This window comes from Vulpes vulpes, chromosome 12 (assembly GCF_048418805.1).
Source record: "Vulpes vulpes isolate BD-2025 chromosome 12, VulVul3, whole genome shotgun sequence".
NCBI lineage: Eukaryota > Metazoa > Chordata > Mammalia > Carnivora > Canidae > Vulpes > Vulpes vulpes.
In genome coordinates, this window is record NC_132791.1 from 109,632,527 (window position 1) to 109,654,757 (window position 22,231).

The 22,231-nt window shown below is 42.4% G+C and overlaps 1 protein-coding gene across 6 annotated transcripts in view; it reads left to right on the top strand.

Moving 5' to 3' along the window:
* Window positions 1–1,621: 1,621 nt before the first annotated feature.
* CDON (cell adhesion associated, oncogene regulated) overlaps window positions 1,622–22,231 on the top strand; it is a 98,049-nt gene continuing 77,439 nt past the window's right edge. For 2 of the 6 annotated variants that reach the window (XM_072729393.1, XM_072729396.1), the window contains exon 1: window positions 2,402–2,556. The gene's annotated coding sequence lies outside the window, so the exon portion shown is untranslated. Of the gene's footprint in view, window positions 1,752–2,401; window positions 2,557–5,745; window positions 5,970–22,231 lie in introns of those variants that run through there. The other 4 variants (XM_072729394.1, XM_072729398.1, XM_072729395.1 and 1 more) reach the window with 3 other exon arrangements.

Here is a 22,231-nt window from a genome sequence, read left to right on the forward strand (position 1 = left end):
GCAGTTCCTGTGGGCTGCTTTGTTTCTCACTCTATGCCTTTATTCATAATGTCCCCTCTACCAAACTGCGCTTCCACTCCTCTGCCTTTATCTGGCCAACTCCTTCTATCCTTTAAGACTTAGTTCATGGGTCACTTCTCTTGGGAAGCCTTTCTTGACAAGCCATCTTCCCCTTCTCCTGAACTCCAGGCAGCATTAGCAACACTGCCCTTGTGCTTCCACAGCTCCCTGTTCATTGCATTGAAAACATCCCAGTGTATTTACCCATTTATGTGTCTGGATCACAATTAGATTGCTAGCTCTTTGAAGCTTAGGACTGTGTCATATTTCTCCTTGTACCTCTTTGCCTAGCAGTGGCATTAGAGGAGGTGCTCGATAATGTTTAATGTTGAACAAGTAAACGAGTGATCCATTAATGAAATACTATTTCATTTATTTATTTATGTTTATTTATTTTTTTTGACAGGGAGAGAGAGTGTACAAGTAGGCAGAGCGGCACACGGAGGGAGAGGGAAAAGAAGGCCCCCCTCCAAGCAGAGAGCTCAATGTGCGGCTTGATCCCAGGATCCTGGGATCATGACCTCAGCTGAAGGCAGATGTTTAACCGATTGAGCCAACCAGGTGCCCTAAAATACTATTTTATATTTAAAATGATTTCTCCACTTTATGAACAAGCCAGAGAGTAATCCATATCAATGAACATCGTGATTATTTCTCAATCTGATTATGAGTAACAACAGGCAGAACGATAGTCAAGTGGTACCGCAACACTGGGGATGCCCAGAGTCGGTGGGGCCCCGCAAGAGAGGAATCTCAAAGTGTCTGTAGTGGTAAGTGCTGTGGTGGCGGACAGCTAGGATTCATACAGAGTGCCAGAAACCTGCCAGACTTCCATTCTATTCATACAAAATGCTCCCAGTTTAACCTTCAGTGTTTATAAGTTTTATTTGCCGAATGAAAATTCATTTGCTATACCTTAAGTTAATAACATATAGATTTATGATTTGAAGAAAAAATAGGACAATGGGAAACCAACTAGAGTCACAGCTCATTTTTCCCCCCTAAAATGACTTTCTTAGGATCTAATGCTTTCACAAAGAGCCTAGACAGAGCAAGAGCTGAAAACACCACCGCTTTCAAAGCATTTCTTTGTGGAATTTAAGGAAGAAGGTTGGGGAGATTGGCATATTTTCCTGTAGTTCAGCACTGAGGGTTTTGGGTTTGTTTTTTTTTTTAAGTAGGCTCCACCTCCAACGTTGAGCCTAACTAGGGGCTTGAACCTGCACTCTGAGATGAGGACCTGAGCTGAGATCATGAGTCGGTAGCTTAGTAGACTCGGCCACCCGGGCACCCCGGTACTGAATTTGAAGTATCACTAGGTCTCCTTTTATAATTAAAGTCGTAATAAGTAATAATAGTGATTTTAAAAAAAGGAATTGCTAGTAATAACAATAATTTTATAGAAGTCACATGTCCTCCAATGCCCAGTGAGTGGCAGGTGTTTTTCACCAAGTATCCTACTTATGCTTCCCAACGACCTTTGAACAGAAATTATTTCCCCCTTTTTCTGTTTGAACTGAGGTTCAGTGAGATCAAATAACTTGAGGCCGGTCCAAAGGACGAGCTGGGAAGACTCCGGGGCCAAAGGCCACGTGAGCTTCGGCAGGTGACAGGAGCCTCTCCTGGACTCTGGGTTTTGTTACCTGCTCGCGTGCATGGGGATGCAGGGCGGTGCGAGGCCGCCCACGAGGGTAGGCACAGAACGTGCTGGAAAGGCGCAGGAGCCACAGGCGCGCGGGCTGCGGGCCGCAGGCAGGGGCCAGGCGGCCGCCAAGAGCGGGCTGGACGGGCGCGCCCCACCGAGCCCTTAGGTAGCGGGCGAGGGGCGGGGCCTGGGAGCGCGGAGACTCCCGCGGACCGGCCGAAGTGCCGCCTCTCCCGGGGGGGGCCGCGAGGGGAGCAGGGAGAGCGCGCGGGCATCCCGGAGCCTCCGTGGCGGCCCAGGCGGCTCCCCCTCACTACCCGAAACCGAGGCCGAGACCGCGCTCCACCTTCCTCGGGGCGGCCTCCCGGGGAGCGCGCGGGAAGGGGCCGGTCCTGCGCAGAGCCCCCCCCCGCAGGTTGGTACGGCCCGCCCCCCCCCCCCGCCGCTGATCTGGCAGGCTGCGCGCGCACCCTCCGGCCCGGTTCCCTCCTCCCGCTCCTCGCGTGCTGCTCGCTGGCCCCGCGCCCGCCGGGGACGCGCCGCGCGCCTGGGCGGAGAGGAGCGCGGCCGCGGGGGCGCGCCCCGGTGGCTCCGCCCCCCCGCTCCCCTCCCGCGAGTCCCGGGTGCCCGGCTCGCGCGGCTCGGTGCGCGGAGAGCGGGGACCCGGCGCCAGCCCGCCCGCCCGCCCGGCCCTGCGTCCCCGCCCCGGCGTGCGAGGCGCCGCGCGCTCCTGCCGCCCCGCTCGGTGCATGGAGGGCCCCGCTCGGATCGCAGCCGCCGCCGCCGTCGCCGCCGCCCGCGCGCGGGGCATGACCTGGGGGTGGCTCTGGGAGCCGGCCGCCGCGCAGGAGGTGCGGGGACGGGGTCGGCGCCGAGAGGTGCGGGGGTGGGCGCCGCAGCCCGGGAGGGCGGGGGCCGGGGAGCCCGGGCTCGGGGCGCGCGGCTGGGGCGCGGGCGGCCGCGGGGGTCCCGGGCTCCGCGCGGGCCGGGGGGGGCGGCGGCGGTCGGCGCCCCGGGGGCCCGGAGCCGCCCGGGGGAGGGCGGGCCGAGGTGTCAGCCGCACGCTCCCGCCCCCTGGCCGGGGCCCGCGGGGCAGGTGAGGGCCGGCGGCGCCGCGAGTGGGGGCGCCAGCACGTTTCCCCGAGGGAGCGGGGTCCCTCGCCCCTCTCAGCCCCGTCCCGCAGCGCGCCCGCGAGGGACAGTGATTTATGCGCGGGGCGAAGCGAGAGAGCTTTCCTGCACAATGTATCTTTCTCTGCCTTCACAGACGCAGCGACTTCCCAGCCCCAGGGAGCGCATTTTTCCTTCCCCTCCGTGAGGCTCTCCGAGGATTGCATTATCATTTGCTAAATGCATTACAGCTCGCTATTTATTTCGGTCTGCAGCTTCCAGACCTTTGTTGCTTTCTCTCCGCATCTAGGGATTTCAGCAATAAATCACTTGAGGAGGATAGATGACTCTCTCGCCCTCGCCTTCATTGTTCTCCCTCACCCCACCCAATCAGGTGGAAGGCCCTGCAGAAGGAGCTCTTCTCCAGAGGTGCCTGCCTTTCCTTGTCAGGACGGCCAGAGGGTGGCAGGTGCTTCAGGGCAGGGCAGCTTTGCGATGGAGATGTAGAGTTCAGGGGAACCTCATCAACGGAAGGTCAGCCTCTGTGTGCCCCAAAGCAGACACTTTGAGAAACAGAAAGTTGAACCCGAAGCCCACAGGAGATTCATTCTCGGCGGGCAGTGGCCAAGGAAAGTGAGAGAAGCCAGTTCTGTTTCCGTGCCTCGCTGACACCGTGGCCCTCCGCCTCCCCAGCTGACACTTGGCATACACCTAAAGGGCAGTGTCAAGGAGGAAAAGGTGGGAAGCGGAGCCGGAAAATAAATGGGATTATTCTCAGGGTAGTTCTAAGCATTCTAGGACATTTTTGTAGCTCATTTTTGCAAAGTAGTCTGTTTTAGCTGAAATTGGGGGTGGGGGGGGTGGGGTCGTGGTTCAGCTTTTAGGACACGATGAAAGAAAAATTTTCTGGAAATTTTAAATTAGTGCTTAACTAGAAAGCATTCTTAGGAACCCAGAGAGGCACCAAATACTGTAGTTTCTGTTATGCACATGTTGAAATAAACTGCCTCATACTTGAAGTTATATGAGAAGGATGGAGAAAACCTGTTTCATTTTGTAAAGACGTGCCCTGGGTGTGTGCTTGGCAGTGGGTAGAGCAGAAACATTTATATTTCTATAAAAACGCACGCGCGCACACACACACACACACACACACACACAAGTGTATATTGTTTAACTTTCATGCAAAAACTCGGATATAGTATTTGGAAATCTGTCTTTGTTTGAATAGTTTAGTCAACCAGGAAAATCAGTTACTAGAGGTACTGTGCTATTGTTTGTGTAGTAACTCACTTGGGATGCTTTGATTGATTGCTGTGGTTCTCATCAACCTCCTCTTCTGTGGAAAGTACTTAAACAGCTCTGACTCTCAAGCCGGGAAGTACAAAGAACCCTTAGGACTTGGAGCATACTGATCTAGCTTGTGTAGGTTGGCTTCTAAATCAATCTTACCCTTTGCCTTCTTTGCAAGAAAGGAATTAAGTTCACTTTAAGATAGGGCCCCTCTACCCCCCCCCCACACCCCCCATCAGCAAGGTATGTATATATCTGTCTATATATATATATATTTATATATCTATATATGTAGATGGAGGCTTCATGTGGGAATAGGAACCTCTGTTATGGGGCTTTGCTCTAAAGAGGTCAGGTAAAATTTGTTGACTAGTTCTCCTGCTTTTCTGTTTTCCACTTTGCCCTTATGCCCTCATAGCTTTCTAGATGATTTCATTTATGAGCTGGTCAAAATATAAGTTGAAGTAAAAATGTTCTTCTCTAGAGATGTTTCTTTTGCCAAAGTTGGGACTAAAAATTGGTGACTGTGTCTAAGCATATCCTGGGGAAATGATTTTAGGAATTCAACCTGATCTTAGTGATATTAGGCTGGGGTAGGAAATTAAAAACAACTAATTGAAAAATTGGCTATTTATAACATGTAATTACATTGGCTATGGCCTTGTAATTAGCATTTGTACTATGTAGAAGGATAGATAAGACAACACATCAGGAGAGCAGATGAGTTGTGTACCACGTAGTCTTTCTTTAGATATATGATCTTACTACTTAATAGGAACTAATTAGATTAGAAAGAGAATTTGGAGTCTGGTTGCTAAATAGATTGCTTTGAAGAACTCGATTTTATGGTGATTTTTGATTAGTGCTTCCTCCCCCCCCCCCCAAGAACTTTTGTTGCCTTGGATTGAATTAGAGAATGTTTTATTGTTTTTATTCAAGGTTTTATATTGTATGTAAACATTCCATTTATTTATAAACATTCCATTTACAAATTTTTGTTGTGTATATGGCACTAATTGACTTTTAAGAGGCTGAGGAGGAGGGAGGGCTTTGAGTCTTCTCAGTGAAAATTAAAAGATGGTGTATGGAATATCCTTCATGTCATTTAAAAAAATATTGGATTACAATTAAGTGAAAAACTGGTTTGTTGGTTTTTTTTTTTTTTTTTAAATCCTTCAAGGTTTTCGTCATTGTTTGTGCTCTTTCCCCCCATTGTCAGGCTTAAAACATACAGTATCATTGTCATCTGTCCCCTGAATAATGGTCCTGAGGTGATATTATTAATGTGGCTTTTTAAAATCAAACTAATTATACTTGCCTAAAAGAGCCACATGTGTGTGATTCTAGCTGCCTGGTGCCTTTTGAGAGCCCGGGAGACAAGCTAGTGAATAGAGCTGAAAATTCATTCTGTATTTGATTAAATGGAACAGACTCGCTGCTCCTTACCCCAGCAGGGGCTATGAGATCTCTTGATCCCCGAAGCGGCTCCAGGACCCTGGGAATTCCATTAGCGAGCACCTGAGGAATTTCTGCCCTGCAGTGCCTTTTTTGTATGTGTGTATGTGTGTGTGTGGAGAGGGAGGGGGAGCCGAGTGGTGATGGGGCGGTGGAGGGAGGGGGGCGGAGAGAGGCTGCATTAGAAGACTCCATATGTTAGCAGATCTAAAATCAAGGCATGACTTAACAGCTTATCTTGTAAGAGAAAAGCCCAACCCGAAGGCAGATTGCTAGTCAGAACTTTCTTGCAAGCAGGACTGTGTGGGGATGTGTTCTTAGCACTGAACCCAACGCCACTGTAAGTACAGAAAGTCACTTCTCTGCTTTCCCTCCGAAGCGCAAGCATATACACGTCGCGGACTCGGTAAGTTTTCTCTGAATGATCTTTTGATAAAGATGTGAAATTGTGTTACAGTTTGGTCTTGCCTGCAAGGGCCCATGTATTCTAATAACTCCTTCAGCTGAGAGCAAAATCAGACTTTTAGGTGAAGCAGATTGCTTCAGGAGCAGAAATGAAGTGCTCCTTCGAATTGTGTGCTCTTTAGTTTTTTATGTGATTTTATTGCCTTCTTGTTGCATTCTTAGAGAATTTAAATTCGTGTAGGGTACATACGTCTCTTTCCTGCTGTCTTTTTTTGAGAGTTCTGGCTGTTAGGGTCTTTGAAGGCATTGCTCTGCAGACTTGCCAACAGCCGCAAGTAAATGAAAATAGGTCTATCAGGAATATCCTGTGAAAATCTTTGGAGCAAAGTGTTTGAGAAGCATGAGTGTATCTTCCTGCCCTGGCCCCTCCCTCCCACCCCCAGCTGCCCCAAATAATCTTTGGATGCAAGCATTTCTCAGGATATTAGTCCAGTGTGTTTCTTGTGTGCTTTTCCAGGAGGAGCAGCTCTGGGTCTTGGAGGGTAGAGTTAATTGATTTCCGTTTTCCGAGAAGAGTTAAACGTGAACGTGGATTCCAGTGCTAGTTTTCAACGGATGCGTAATGCAGTGGCTTATCCGATGGTTAATTTCATGTATTTTTGTCCCTGATTAAAATCACGTCGCGTCACAGTCCTTTCCGTCCGGCCACCATGTAGTGCTCTACCAGATTCTCCTCACAATACAGAGTGTTGAGAAAATAAAGAAGCCTTTTAGAGACTACATTTAAGCCTTTCCCACCTTAATCCTGGGTATACCTTTTCCAGGAAAGCCACCTAGGAAGGACTCTTGAATGAATTGGAGTGAACACAGAAGTCAGCACTGTGACTGTCTTGGTTCAGGTTATATGACTGAACTATGTTCCCCTTACCGTTTTGTTGCTTAGAACTGCACGGCCCGTTTTATTTTTAGATGATCGCACCACAGACAGAATTAAAAACTTGACACAGAAAGCTTGCTTTTCAGTTACATATTCTTGTTGGAGACTCGCTCACCTCTTTTTCTTTATGTGAGCCGGGCCACTGAGCCTGACCAATGTCTTGGTTTCCTCATCTGGAAAATGGAGATAACAACAGCATCTCCTACCACTGTCGTGGGGATTACATGGGATATTGAAAGTAAATCTTTCGCTTGGATATACTAAAACATCTCTGAGTTAGCTGCTGTACTTTTAGTAATTCCTCCTGGACACATTCGTTTATTCCTTTGATCCTGAGTAATTTCCTTGAAATACTGGCTAGAAAGGAATTCTCAGAAGCCAGTAACAGTGTGGGGACACCCAGCTGTTGTAGTGTGCTGCAGTTTTCTTAATTTTGCAGTTGAACTGCGGAGGCGCTTGGAAACAATGTTGTGTTTTTCTAATTGATCATATAATGTAAGAATGTACACTTAATGGACACTTAAGTGAACAGCCAGATTCAGTTTTTGCATATGCACATGTGCGTGGTAACTATTCCCCAGATCAGGCTCCTTGGTGCCCCTTCGCAGACAACCCTGCCACCCCCAGCCGGCAGACACTGTTCTAACTAGTCTCACTGTACATTAGTTTTGCCTGTTCTTAAACTATATTTATACAAACGGATTCATATGGTATGTACTCTTTTATATCTGTTTTTTTTGTACTGTTCATTATGTCTGTGAGATTCATCTATGTTACTGTTTACGGTCTTTTAAAATTGTTATAGCATCTTTTGTAGTAGTTCATTTTCTTGGCACATTGAGTATGTAGCCATTGGGGAGAAAAACCAGCACTTCTTCCTAAATTTTTTGACAATCAGATCCTAGGGGTTAGCTTAGAAAAGTTATCGGGACCTTATTTTTGTACATAAAACTGGGTGAAGGTAATATAATTACTCTTAATCACACTTACATAAAGCAAATCCACTGATAACTGTGTTCCTTTGTGTGTGCATGTGTTTTATTTCTGATTTTTTATGAGAGACACAGAGAGAGGCAGAGACAAAGGCCGAGGGAGAAGCAGGTTCCCTGCAGGAAGCCTGATGCAGGACTTGATCCCAGGACTCCAGGATTACCACCTGAGCCAAAGGCAGATGCTCAACCGCTGAGCCACCCAGGCATCCCCGTTTTTTAATTAAAAAAAATTTTTTTATTTATTTATTCATGATAGACACGGGGGTGGTGGTGCAGAGACACAGGCAGAGGGAGAAGCAGGCTCCACGCAGGGAGCCCAATGCGGGACTTGATCCCAGGACTCCAGGATTGCACCCTGGGCCAAAGGCAGGCACTAAACTGTTGAGCCACCCAGGGATCCCCTGTTTTTTAATTTTTAAATTTAAATTTAGTTTTTTTTTTTTGAGAGAGATAATGTACCAGCTGGCCGGGTGGGGAGGTGAGCAGAGGGGAGGGAGAGAGAGAATCTTAAGCAGGTTTCACACCCAGGGCCTGACATGGGGCTCGATGTCATGACCCTGAAAATCACGACCTGAGCTGAAATCAAGAGATGGACGCTTAACTGGCTGAGCCACCCAGGTGCCCCTTATGTGTTTTAGAAGGGATGGAAGAGAACCTCAAAGCAGAGAAAGCCATCTCAGGTAGCTTATATCTTTTGTGCTTAGCATTTAATCCATAATCAATATTTATAAATGTACAGAAGAAACCACTAGCCTGGCATTCACGTGATACTCTTTGAGAAGAAAAGAGAACGACACGATGTTCTTTTGAAACAACAACAACAAACAAACAAACAAAAAACCCCAAAGTGGAAGAAAGGGGAGCTAGGATGTTGTTACGCTACGGAAAGGTTTTGAGAAACAGGACCATACCCTTTATGGAGAAGAGTTTTGGCTTCTTACTTGCAGTCAGACAATGCCTATATGTTTAAAATTCCTGTCTGTGTTGTTGGAATTCCCTAATGTGCTAAATAAAGTTTATTTCACCAAATAGTGAAACAAGAGTACGAGATGATGTCAGTGAATTAGAAGGCTGCTTATTTTTTTATTTTTTTATTTTTTTTTAATTTTGGAGGGGGTTGCAGCTGGGGTAAATAGCTTCTATTTCTGTGTTTGGAAATGTTAAGGAAGGATTTTCTGGATGTTCTGCTTGAACACAAGCCACTTCTCTGTCAGGAGACATTATACTTTTCAGCTTCTATAATTTCATTAGACCTTATTATGTTGCACTACTGGACGCAAGGTCATTCTTCACATATAGCCATGTGCAAGGATGGCTTCCCCCGGGCTCCGGAGAGGCAGGTTGTCCCCTTTTCTTCTTAAATCAGACCACTGGTGGCCCAGATTTCGGGGAGGGTGGGGAGAGTTGAAATAGTGATATATGATTCATCTTTTGTCCTGTAGGGGGACTCAAAAGATGCAGATTTTGGTTCAAAAGGAGGAAGAACTGTGACAAATAGGGCTGCCTCGTGATAGAAAATGCTCTTTTGAGGGGACACGAGCTCCTGTTACTAGACATTTGCTGAAGACACTGTGGAAGGCAGATTGAACCACATGACCTCTAAGGGCCCTTGCAGGACTAAGACTCCATGAAATGGACTTTTATGAAAGAGTGATTCTACATAACCAATCCATGTGTAATTTTGGAGAGAGAAAAATGTGTTAAAAATTTCCAAACGGGGGTGCTTGGGTGGCTCACTGGTTGAGCGTCTGCCTTTGTGTCAGGTTGTGATCCCGGGGTCCTGGGATTGAGTCCCTCATTGGGCTCCCTGCATGGAGCCTGCTTCTCCCTCTGCCTGTGTCTCTGCCTCTCTCTCTCTCTCTCATGAATACATAAAATTTTTTTTTTAAATTCCAGACGGCCATTGAATAAATACATTTTCTCAAACTAATCCTAGTTTAAAGTTGAGGACCACCTCTACTTGTCAGCTCTTTCCTTTAAATGTAATTCTTTGTTTATCACTAATAAGTTAAATGCCAAATATTCTTCCCATCTTTCATACTTAAAGAGAAAATTGGGACTTTTCCAATATTCTTAATGTGTACGTGTCAGAGATGATAATGCTTTACAAGTAAAGTATTTGCTACCTTTTTATGTAGGTGCACATCTGAGAATTTCCTTGAGGCCCATCCACTGGCCCATTTATTTATTCACTCCTACAACAAATGTACTGTCAAAATGAATAAATATACATCTTTGCTCTGTGCCTTCACTCCCCCACCATACTTTCCTATACTTGACTTTCGAGAGAGATAACTTGGGGGGAAAATGCTGATACTAGTGACTTACTCTATCAACAAAACTATACTTGGGACATTTTCTGAGGCCCATAATTTTTTTTTTTGAGGTCCATAGTTATTGAATCCAACATACACATCCTATATCTGTAAATATGTGTTAATAATTGACATTTAGAATGATTGAAGGGAGGATAGAATCCTGAATCACTGAAACAGTATCTTCCCTATTTTATAAAACAGAGAAGTATAGTAGATTGAATTTTTTTACCGTTTTGTGTTTATGTACACACATAAACTGTCCGTGCCTTCCTTGGCTATAAGCAGGTTTCTCTCATCTCTTTGTTCCTTTTACTTTTTTACCCTCCATCATTCTTTTCAAAATTTGGGAGGGGGATGAGAGGAGATTTGAATATGAGACTAAAAAATAAAACTTTTTTTTTTTTTTTTTTTTTTTTTTGCTACTTAAACTGTTAGTAGAGTAGTACATTGTCTCCCTATCTTCAGTCTTGGTTTGGCCTCCACTACAAATGATCCATTTTTCTCCATTTTGCTGGAGTAAAGATTGTCCTAAAACCTCAATCTGATCATATGAATGCTGTCCTTAAAATCAGTTTCTCTAAGGACCCTGCCTGAATCACTCACTCACTTATTAGGGCCCAGGTCTTCAGTGGGGTGTATGGGGTTCTTTCCCTGTTGGGTGTTTCTGTGGCTACTTGGAATCACTGGAATGAACCTTGCTTTTTTTCCTGCAGGCTGGGAACAGGACTGTGTCTGTCTCTTGTGGCACTGGTACGGTGTCATCGTTATTTACATGTCTGCTCAGCCTTATCTTCCTCCTTAAGGTCAGACGATGTGATTTCCCCAATAGGTGATTATCCCTCTCACCCTCTTACTCGCGCTGTGCTGTGCCTAACAAGTAGTAAATACCCAAACGGCTGAATGAATCGGTGCCATAGCAGTGCTTCTCAGGTGTCCTTGTGATTTGGAGTTCTTGGGGGATGTTAAAAATGCAGATTCTGATTCAGTAAGTCTGGGGGGAATCCCAAGATTGTCCCTTTCTAGGAAGCTCTCAAATAATGTTGATGATGTTGAGTGGAGCCCACTGAGTGGCAAGATAGTTTGCTAAACTGTCCTCTCAAGATCCTTTGCGATTTCAACATCCAGTCTGCTCTGATTTACTTATTTATTTATTCATGAGAGAGGCAGAGACACAGGAAAAGGGAGAAGCAGGCTGCCTGTTCGGAGCCGGATGTGGGACTCGAACCCGAGGTTCCAGGATCATGTCCTGAGCTGAAGGCAGACGGTCAATCGCTGAGCCATCTAGGCATTCCTACAGTCTGCTCTTAAAAACCCAGTTAAAGGGATTCTGCATGTTGAGCACAACTTCAAACCATGAAGATAAAGAATGCTTTAGATAAAGAAAAACATACTTAAATGTCACATAATTACTAGAATTCATGTGTGATGTTTTAACAATTTTATTTTAAAAATGGTTTTCTTTTGGGATCCCTGGGTGGCGCAGAAGTTTGGCGCCTGCCTTTGGCCCAGGGCGCGATCCTGGAGACCCGGGATCGAATCCCACGTCGGGCTCCCGGTGCATGGAGCCTGTTTCTCCCTCTGCCTATGTCTCTGCCTCTTTCTCTCTCTGTGTGACTATCTTAAATAAATGAAAAATTAAAAAAAAATGGTTTTCTTTTTTAACATTTTAAATGGATGAGTTCTTGAAGAATATATATTTAAAATGTGTATTTTTCTTCTGTGCAACATTTGGTGTCTAGAGAGCTTGATGTCAAGTGTTGTCTGTTTTTTAAATACTCAGCATTGCAGGTGTTCTCTTGGATATATAGGTACTAAAAAGTGCATTCTGGCTTCTGTCTCTTGCCAGGGAAATGGCTGAGAGTTATTGGCTTTTTATAGTATCATGGTAAAAGTAATTAGTATTCTCTATTTTACTATAATTTGATGTCTGTTCAACGAGTAATTGTACACACTGCCTGGTTGGAGGTAAATTTGGCAAGGGGGATGAATGTTTAATGGATAAAATACTACTTTCATCAGGCCATGAAATTACTCTAGTGACATCAGAACTTGGCAGCTTCTTTTATTCCAATAAAAACAAAAATAGCATCATAAGCTAGGGGTAAGACATTTTTCTTGTCCATTTGTTTTGGCTAATTTTCATGGTTTTGGCCTCAGCGTGTGTATATAACAAAATAACAACACAGTGAGTAACAGGCAGTGAGAATTGGGGAGTGAACATAGTTTTAGCCTTAACGGACATGCTGTTTATCACTCACTTTTGTTTCAGTGATTTAAACTGTTCATTTTTTTTTAAAGATTTTATTTATTCATAGAAACAGAGAGAGAAAGAGAGAGGGGCAGAGGCACAGGCAGAGGGAGAAGCAGGCTCCATGCAGGGAGCCTGATGTGAGACTCCATCCAGGGTCCCCAGGATCACACCCCAGGCTGCAGGCGGCGCTAAACCGCTGCGTCACCGGGGCTGCCCTAAACCGTTCCTTTCAGTTTGGTGACTAGGAGAGTGTGAGCGTGGGTATGAGGGATCCTTATCCATAAAGTGGAGTTAAACTTTATGATTTGGCCTGATATGACCTAGCTTGCAATATGTTGAAAACGTTTGATGATTGGCTTATAAAATCCTCTCATGACAGTGGGTGTCTGGGTGTGATTACAAATGTGACAGTACACTTATGTAGAAAAGGTGCTATTTAATCCTTTTTTATAATCATGCATAAAATAACATCGTGTTACCAGTTAATTCAGTTTGATTGTAGCGTGTCTTTCTGCCTGTCTTGCCCAGTTCACTCTTGTTGTGAAATTAGATTTTTAGATGTTACCGTGATTTTTTTAAAGACTTATTTATTTATTAGGGGGGTGCAGAGAGGGAGGGAGAGGGACAAGCAGGCTTGTGCTAAGTGCAGGGCCTCGATCTCAGGACATGAGATCAGGACCGGAGCCTAAACTAGGAGTCGGACACTTTCCGGACCATACCACCCAGACGCCCCAGATGTTACCATGATTTAATGACAGCTCATATACCAGTTTGGTGTCCAGGCATCTGAGCAGTAGGTCCAGTAGACCCAAGGACTACTAAATACTGAGAAGATACTTTTATCATTCTTGATAGATCATTAAACTCTTGAGTAGAGCCATATTACAGCCTGTTAGGTTCTGTCCATGATTTACCTCGTGGGTTCATCTTGCTGTGATCACCTTTTTAAACAAGCTCATTTTATTTCTTCCATTAAATTTTGAATATTAACCCGAAATGGAATTACAGGTTTAGTGTCACAGTAAGGAGGACTATAGTTCTGATGGGTGAAAGTATATTTCAAACCTAATTCTAAGTAGATACTTCTACTTCAAATGTTTTCAAGTCATATTATAGTTTGATTAGAATGGTTCAGATCTCTTTATCTGAACTTTTGATTCACATTAATGATGGTGAGGCATAGTTTCTATTTTTTATGATCAAACCCTTTTCTGAGATTAACATAAAAACATTGCAATTCTACCCTGAATTTCTAATTCCAAGCTCTAGTCATCATGATTTAGATTGCTTTGTGTTTTAGTTGGATTACTTATTTGTTTGTTTGTTTATTGGATTTCTCTTTTAAAAGAAATTGCAATACTCATGTTCTGACTGTAGACCTGTATAGGTCTTTCACATAATTTTCATCATTGTGTGTGTGTGTGTGTGTGTGTGTGTGTGTGTGTGTGTTTAATGCCATGGCTAACTAAAGCCAATTTTGAGTCATTATGAGTTACTAACTGTGGTCTCCTATTAGGCTAGCAAACGTAGTTGTCATTATTTGTTATTCCTTTTTGTGTTTGAGGATGCATTTTAAAAGAATCTATTGTCATAGTGGTTAGGTCTTAAAATAATTTCACATTTGTTACTATGACAGCAGCCACAGTGGGGTTTTTAATCATACAATACAGCTTGTGCAGAGATTGATAGCAACGTTTTGTGGCATCAAATAAATTTTAGCTCTGGGATTTGACTACATATATCTTATTATTGTCAGTAGGGGTTCTTGTAGCCAACTCCCAGAGTGCATTTCTAAATGTGACCCTTCCAAGTCTGGGCTGTATCCCACCGCACATGAAAATAACATAAATTGTTTTAAAGAGAGATTGTCAAAGCTTTCCTTCTTTTGGGATCTCTGAGATAGGAGATGATCAGGGAAAAGATAAGGAAGTGGTTAACCCTGTAGGACAAACATCAGATTTGTGTTTTCTTAGCTAGTCATACATACGTACAAAATACTTAATTGGTTGTGATCATAGATGTCAGCTGGTCCCGGAATCAGATCAACAAGGCAAAGCCTCTCAAACTCCCGAGGCCCACAACATACTAGAAAGAGAAACTGAGTTTTGAGTTTTTCACTCATTTCTGCAATTGAAGCTTTTTTTCCCCCCTCCATACTGAAATGTGAGTTTTCTGGCAAAAAAAATCCTTCCACTTGACATTTAGTAGGCAAACGAAGTCCCCATTTCCTTGTAAAAGTTCTTCTAATTCGGTGAGAAATACTAACGGCTTTTGTGTCTGATTCACCTGGAGTGGACGTACCGCCAGTATTACTGGGGCGAGTTAACAGTAAGTGATGTGGTGACAAAGGGCCTGGCGTTACTGCTTTTGCAGAGTGGGACTCTGCAGACTTGCAAGGATGGTGCCTCCAGAGGACTGGGGAAGCAAAGTGCTGGCTTGCCTGGTGTTGCATGGATGAACCACGACCCCGCCCCCCCCCCCACTCCTCCACCCTACCCTGTGCTCCCTTAGCTCCTTGCTGAGGAGGAGCCCGGTCCAACAATTACTCCTCCTCCTGTCTCATGGCTCTTTGTATTCCATACACAGAATAATTTCCTCCTGTTTCTGATGGTGATCTTTTCTTACATAACTTTTATGCAGCCCTTTGTACTTTGCAGTGTTTTACAGTTTTGGTGTGTGTTTGCTTTTCTGCTTAAGCATATGAAGTAGTGAAATTTTCCTGGGAATGGAAGCCATGAAGACAGTAGGTGATTGAGCATTAGTATCAGACACGAGAGTTTTAAGGTAGCTCAAATTTGGATGAACTTGTAAAGTCTCTCTAATGTTGAGAAAGGAGGTTCTTTGAAACTGTAGTCTTTCTAAGCGTAAATTAGGTTGTAATTGCACATTTAGGAATAGAATAAAATACTTCTAAATTTTTTTTTTCTCTTTGATATTTCTAAACCACAGACTCCGCATTATACATTCTGTTGACCTAAGGGAAGTTATGGAAGTGAATTTTGCCTAAGGTAAAATTGATTCCCTGGTGTCTTGGATTTTTAAACTCTTTCCTTTACAGAGGTCACTTTATTTTTATTTCAAGCCACAGGGTTCCTTGCTTTTTTCTAGCACATTTCTTCAGAGCAGGTACTTGGATGCTTAGAAATTCTTTAATAGAATGTCCCAGCTGAAAATGAAGTTTGGAAGCCCTTTCCAATTCTATGTAAAGTAAGGAAAATAGCAAAGGGAGCTTTTTTAGAAATAAATCCCATTTTTATATTTGTGTCTTTGATTATGGAATGAATGTAAAATCTAAATTGATACGCTCTTTCTCTTAACAGTTGTCCTGTATCCAAAACATGACGGATGGTATCGAGACATAATTTGGTTTTTCATTTCTTGGATTTGTTAGAAAATGAATTCAAGCTTTGCAGTTAATTTTAAGTGATCCTTTTAATGTTGCTTTGGTCACTTGTTATTTCTTTTTCGTTTTGTATCACTGTATAATGTTGGCTAAAACAGATGTTAATGCTAAAGCATTTAATGACAGCTAATTTGTATCCTTTCGGTGAAAATCAAACCAGTTGTTAACTGTCTAATGAAATAGTTTAAAAATGGTTTTGATGAGCAGATTGAGAAGGAAAGAAAGAAACGTAGGTATTCTTAAAGGCCACTCTTGCCCCTCCTCCTTCATTGGGGTGAAGAGTGAGTTGTAATAGCAACAGAGACCAGCTCCCAGTAAGAGGTGTGAGGCTGTTTATTTTCACTCTGGAGATGTATATACTACAGAAGGAAAACTCTGGCCTTGCTTAACCTAAGCAAGTCATTACTTATCTACGATCTGGCAAGCAATTTGATTAAAGTTGACAGAGCTCATATAATATCAGAACCAGGCCCTCTTAATGATTGATGAAGCTTGTCTGTAAGGTCTTTTTTTTTTTTTTTTTTTTTTAAAGGAGAAAAACTGAACAAGAATGAATACTTGTTCAGATCTCTAATTACCAAGTATAAGCCAAGTCTATAATGTAGTTTGGTCTATCACGATTGATATGTATTAGTTTGCATGTTGCTTTTTAGGTAACGATTGAATGGCTTCAAAATAATAGTTTTATGTCAGCAGGTTAATTTGGCTTTTACGTGATTATACTCTTGAAATTCTAGAGTTCTTGCCTCCTATTTTTAACATCTTTTAAACGTGGTTTTCTTTGATGTTTCTTTGATATTCTTTAGTGGAAAATTTAACCAGTAAGAGTTTTCCTCCTTGTTCCCTTATGAAATTGAGTTATTTGAAAAGTCTTTGGCTTTTTAAAATTTTTTTCAACCCTTTGCTCTCTGTGTGAAAATGACTTGGACAATTGTCATAGCATAGCCATACACGCCCACGAGTGTATGGCTCAGTTCTTTGCTGCATTATTTGTTTCTTTTTCTTATTCCCAACAGATTGATACTAAGTGTGACTTGAACGTACCCAATGCTCTTGCTACAATGCTCTTGCTACACTTTAAAGGAGGTCAACTGATGAAGACCATTGATTTTTATCATTCATATGGTGCTTAGTAGATGGTCAGTATAGGACTGGTAGGCACCTTCCCTGCTCCTACACCTTGTTTTAAAGTAAACTTAGCATGTGCAATTTCTAGATTAATGAAACAGTTAAATTGAGAGTGTATTAGTTTTCTGTAAATGGGATTTTTCTTAACCTGGGAATTTTCAGGCTTGTATCGTAAGGGTTTGGATGAGGGTAAGCTCAAGAGTCTGAGTACCTGGTGTCAAAGCCAGATTCCACTACAGCGTGTGACACAGCCTCCCTGTGGTCAGAGTGTGGGAGGTGCTCCTGGAGGGTGAGAGTTGCTGCTCTGTTACAATTGCTGTCTCTGCAATGGGGGGTTTGTATTCACAAAATATGATGTTCTTGTGACATAGATGAATTAGACTGTCAAATTGAAATAAAATGAGTGGGGATTAAACTCTGGGGAGCTACAGATGTGAGAATAAGCTAGAATTGATGATATGTTTTTGTTTTTGGATTAGTTAGCATCTGACGCATAGCGAAGAGAGCTGTTAGGTAGGTGAGTGCTATCAGTGTTAATGGGCAACTTTTGGGTAAATCTGTGAATCTCCATATAACTGAACACCACTTGACTTTCTTGCTTCACCCATTCAGTGGTGTAACTTTGTGATTCCCCCTTCCTCCGTCCTATCTCCCCAAACTTAATATAAACATATCAGTTTGATACCAGAAAAATCAGATTTATTTTGTGAGAGATATACTTCCTATCTACCCTTATGGACACGTTCTTAGAAGCAAGAGCCCCCTGTTCTCGGAACCCCTTGCTGACTTTTCCCTTGATAATTTCCCCAACAAGTGGTGTCATCTATGGGAAATCCCAGTGCTTTCTAGAATTCTTATATGTATACTTAAATAATGAGCTTCAATCTTAGGTCCTTTTAAATTTCTTTTGGGCTTACACAAGGTCAGGACACATAAACACTTAACTGGGGCTGGTAGCATTAGAGATCACCAGTAAAATGCCATTCCCAAGTTGTTTCCAAAAAAGAAATAGAATAGACATGGAATCATCAGATGCAAATATTTGACTTGGAGATGGGCAAGTTATGCACACTGTGAGCCCCACCCAGGCAACTCCCCCTATTTTGCTTCTAGTTGGCCAACACAAGTATGTTGCCCTCAAGTGACTTGAAGATTAAGATTTAACAGTAGAGGGGGGATCCAAAGAACTGGAGATAGGAGTTGTGGAATCAGTTAAGTGTTGAGAATTCCATCTTTTTCTTCCATCCCATAGGGTGGCCCCATTATTGGATTTTTATCATTGGAATCCAGGTTTTCAGGGAAGCACGGTAATTGTTGTAGTGATACTGAATGTGTTTGCAGGAGAAAAAGTGCCACAACTCTGCAAATGCACAGACTTTAAGATCATCCTTCTGGGGCCTATAAAGTAGAGGATAAAGCTTGATTGTATTGCATTTATAGAGTTTTCTTAGGGTAGTGGTCTTGGTGGCTATTGGAGGTAGGTAATGTTTATAGGATGCTTTTAACTGTTTTGATTTGGGGGACTGTGGATCTTGTGTTTGAAACTATTATTCTTGTCCTTTCCTTTGCCCTCACTCTCAGCTCAGATTTGTAGGGATGTGTGTGACCAAAGAAATAACTGTGTGTTTGATTAGTTAACATAGTGTCTTAACTGAGATGATAATGGCTAGTATTTTGCTAAAAAGGGGTTAGCAGTCAAACTTGGGTAATATATGACTTTTTCAAAAGGAAAAATTCTTGTAAACTAATGTGGATGAAATAATTTTTATTAGTAATCTGTTCATTATATGCAAAGTAAACTAGATGTGGACTTCTTCTAAAACTAAAATTTACAAAATAAATACATAACCACAAAACAAGTATAAGTTAAAAATTTAAAATCTTCAAAAATGTTTAGGTTGTCTGTATTGTTTAATAGTAGAAAGATACTTTTGCTTATTTTATATTTCACTTGCCTATTTGATTTGGTTCTTTTGATTCTAAGCATGATTAATTCTTCTTCTTTTTAAATAATGAGCTTGCTTTTAACTACCAGCCCGGTATGTTGCGGACAGTCACTTCGGAAGTACACTTGTATGTATAGTACTGGAAACTTTATTTTTATTTTTTGTTTCTTTTAGTACTGGGAACTTTAAAACCCATTGAATGAACTGTTTGAGTGTATTAATACTTACTGTTGCTGAACCAGAGTAATATGGGATCTTTGTAATACGTGTGTTTGCAAAGTTGTATAAGGCTCTTTGCTATGTCACATGCTTTTCAAATTTGTCACACTTATGCTTCCATGGGCTAGGAGATAATTTACATCTGCTTTTCTTCTTACCAATTCCAAAACTTTCTTTGTACTCTGTATTTTCTAACATCACTTGACCTTCCCATGTCATAGACATGATCCAAAAACACAAATGCCAGTTGGGCATTGATACCTTGTGTCCTGTCTTCATTGTCTGGCAGATGATCCCCTGGTAAGCTTACAGTAATGAAGATGCAGGAGCTCAGAAACGGTGAAATTTATAAAAAAAAAAAAAAAAAAAGAAAAAAGAAAATAATTTTCATGCCTCCAACAACCCATCTGCAGATTAAAATGGAAAAAGAGCTAAAACCTGGTAGGTTTGAGAATCCCTCCAGAATGAGAAGTGGCTATGGATTCACACTGAAGTCAGTGGACATAAAAACAGATTTATACTCAAAGGTCTCTATTTAGAAAAATAAAAGGGATAGGCTTGGGCCTGGGATTGCCGTGGGTTCAAATGCTATCCCTGCCATTTATTAGCTGTAGAATCGAGGGCAGGCTATCAGAGCTTTTTTCTTTACTATTCCTTCCATCGTAAACGGTAAAATGGAAACAGCACCTATCTTTAGGATTGTTGTGAGGATCGGTAAAATACATGTAAAATCTTTCATCTATAAACTTAACAAATGGTAGTTGTTTTTACTCTTTGGAATAATTTATCTCGTAAGACAGGTGTTTGATAAGATGTACAAATAGATATATTTCCACACAAATTCTTCCCTGCCTAGTGGAGGCAAGAGGCAAGGGTGGGGTGGAGTATCAGACTTGGCAAGATTTTTCATGCTGCTGCATGTAGAGTCCCTCCTCCTTAAATCATTTCCAAGAGACCCACCATTACCCCAGGAATGGATCATTGCTCTCTGGTGCTAGGGCATTAAGGTGACAGAACTACTGACTGAAACATTTGAATCTTTCCCTGGTAACTCTGATTTAAATACTTGTATAATCTTTTAAAATCCTAATTTTAGGGGCGCCTGGGTGGCTCCGTTGGTTAAGCGTCTGCCTTTGGCTCAGGTTATGATCCTGGGATGCTGGGATCAAGCCCATTGTCCGGCTCCCTGCTCACAGGAAGCCTGCTTCTCCCTCTCCTCCTTGGTCATGCTCCCTCTCGTGCTCACACTCTCTCTCAAATAAATAAATAGAATCTTAAAAAAAAAAAAACAATAAAATCCTAATTTTATAAATACTTAAAAAGGTGGACTTATTTGTACAAATAAATTAGCAAATTGATTTTGTCTGATACCGACAGGGAGTGACTAATCCACCTCATGTGTATGTATAAATTAGTATTGTGGCACTTGGCTTAAAAAATGTGCTTGTTTTCCCCAGAGATTTATTTACCACATTCAGGACATTAAAAACAGTGTTACCAATAGATGGGATAGATTGACTCGATAGTTTTAAAGACGTTTATAAAACTACTTGTGGTTTGACCCAGTTAACTTGGCCAATACTCTGAGTGTATTTGAAATTCCTCCTTGAGAGTTATCTTCCTAAATTTAATAGAGGCTTTATGTGGTAGGATTTTGTTTACATGATATTGGCCTTACAAAAATCCATATCACATTGCAGGAAAGATGACGATGTACAATAAAAACCTTGATATTTTAGTCTGTAATGCCAATCTCTGTCATAAATGTATGAAGAATCAGTCTATTGTTTTAGCTACAAAATCTTTATAACAATCCTAAAAGCAGAGACTTCCATTTACCCACTGGTGGTCCTATGCCTTTAGAACTTTAAAGATCATGACAAATGCTTTGCAGACTCTACTGGGTCATTTGTGTTTGTGAGCAAATTAGTGCTTTGGTGTTCTATGTAGTATCCCTTTTCTGTTCAGATTTATTTATTTATTTATTTATTTATTTATTTATTTATTTATAGATTTTATTTATTTATTCATGAGAGACACACAGAGGCAGAGACACAGGCAGAGGGAGAAGCAGGCTCCATGCAGGGAGGCCTATGCGGGACTCGATCCCAGGACCCCGGGATCACACCCCGAGCGGAAGGCAGATGCTCAACCACTGAGCCATCCAGGTGCCCCTCCCTTCATGTTTAAAGGACTTTTTGATAACATCTGTTTTTTTTTTTTTTTTAATAACATCTGTTATTTAAACTCTTCTCTTTTGCCTGTGGCTCTTCTGTAATGCTGCATCATGCACTTTGTTAGTCATTTGGCTTAAGGACGTCTTAAATTATACAGCACATAACTATTAGTCATTGATTTAAAAAATTGACATAATAAGACATCACTAAATTTTGGTATTCGCTTCCATCCCAGACCAGATAGTAAACAGATCAGAGAGCGCTAGTTGCCGATTCTCTGAAACTGCTGCGTGGTAACGTGAGACCATTCTCAGATGATCTCTTTTGGTTTACTACAGTGTTTTTAAGCGTAGTACATTAGTAGTTTGTGAAATAACTTTGTAATTCCCAGGAGGATTGCTGGGTTTCTCTCAGTGTACGTCTATTCCTTTATCAACACTTATTAAGCGCTCATTTTGTGCAGGAAACTTCCAGGTGTTGGGTCTACAGCGGTGAACAAAATAGACATGGTTCGTTCCCTCTGCGGAACTGACAACACTGAGTGGTTGGTTAAATCCAGGCCTGGTGGGAATTTTTTATATTTTTGTGACCGGTGAATATCCAGGCTCGTTCTTTTTTCCCACAGTATGGAGAGTCAGGTGAAATCAGATTCTGCACTTTCTTTTAAGGGCTCCTCCTTGGCTATAATTTTTACCCAGGGGAGATCAGGCTAAAATGAAAATCCACTCCATCCCTGAGGAAGGAAAGGAGGTTTTGTAAAGCATGAGGTTTTCAGAGTGGTGAGTGCAGAGAGAGGCGTGGGAACTTTTTTTAGTTGAGTGTAGGGCTGGCTGTGTCCGTTTTCCTGCCTCTGAAATACCAGTTTTCCAGCAAAGTCGAAAAGTTTGGCCTA